The sequence below is a fragment of the Elephantulus edwardii genome, unplaced genomic scaffold (assembly GCF_000299155.1).
Source record: "Elephantulus edwardii isolate Elephantulus edwardi_28Jun2011 unplaced genomic scaffold, EleEdw1.0 scaffold00067, whole genome shotgun sequence".
In the NCBI taxonomy this organism is placed as follows: Eukaryota; Metazoa; Chordata; class Mammalia; order Macroscelidea; family Macroscelididae; genus Elephantulus; species Elephantulus edwardii.
Genome location: NW_006399817.1, coordinates 12177145 through 12178374, shown reverse-complemented (window position 1 = coordinate 12178374; position 1230 = coordinate 12177145).

Sequence of the window (1230 nt, the reverse complement as noted above, 5' to 3'; positions counted from 1 at the left end):
TCTTCTGTCTTTGTAATGACCGTTTGCACTCTCTTCCTGGATGATATACAGTTAACACTCTTGGCACCATCAGCCAGAAAATCAAAAGATGAGTTGCTTTGCAAAAATCTGTTGTCAGGTACTTCTCCAGAGTGTGAAGGAATACTGATGTCACTCTAGAGACTAAGGTATACCTGACCTAATCTCTGATCTTCTGAATTACTTGCTATGCATTAGAGAGCTAGAAAATTACGAAGGATGACAGAAGAAGTGATGCCTTGAGTTGTGGTGCTGAAGAAAAGTCTTGGGCATGGACTGTTAGAAAGAACAAACAGACTGACAGGAGATGTGTCCTGGAGAGGGTGAAATCAAGTTGTTCTTCAGAGGCAAGGATTTTGAAAATTTGTTTCATATAATTTGGGCATGTTGCCAGGATAGATCAGTTCTTGGAGAAGGACATACTACTTGGTAAAAGAGAGGATTATTTCAGGAGAGGAAGACTCTGGATGAGGTGGATTGGCATAGTGAGTGTGGCAATGGTAGGCAGGTGTGTCAGAGACAGTGAGATTGGCTCAAGATATGACAGGGTTTAGAGCTATTGTTCATAGGGTTGTGATGAGTCATAATCCACCCACAGGCATATAACAAGAACAGTGTTCTGATCCACCACTTGTCTGTCAGTTTAACTTACTATGGTAACTTTATTTGATGAATCTCTCACATTACAGAGAATTCAAAATACAGCTGTAGAAAGCGACCTCCTCGATGTAGACTCAATTTTTGCGGTGTGGGGATCATAAAAAAAACAAAACCAAAACCAAATAAACAAATAAGAACTCATGGATAACATTTTGAAAAATAAGAACTTCAGAATACTTAATTGTGCACATTTAGAACTTATACATAAAATAAAATCAGTCCTTAAAAAATTATAAGAAACTAACTGGTTTAAAATCAGGAAATGTGTGTGTCGATCTGTTGTATCGTGTTGCCATAATTATTCCATCTGTATGGTGAGAAGGTTAAAAAGGTATGGAGATAGGACACATCCCTGGGGTACACTCTTCCCAATTTTGAACCATGCAGTGTTGCCTTGCTCTGTTCTGACAATTGCGTCTTGGTCCAAGTATAGGTTTCACATTAGCATGATTAAATGTTCTGGGATTCCCATTCTTCTCAAAGTCAACCACAGTTTGTTATGATGCACGCAGTCAAATGCCTTTGCATAATCAATGAAACACAGATAGACAT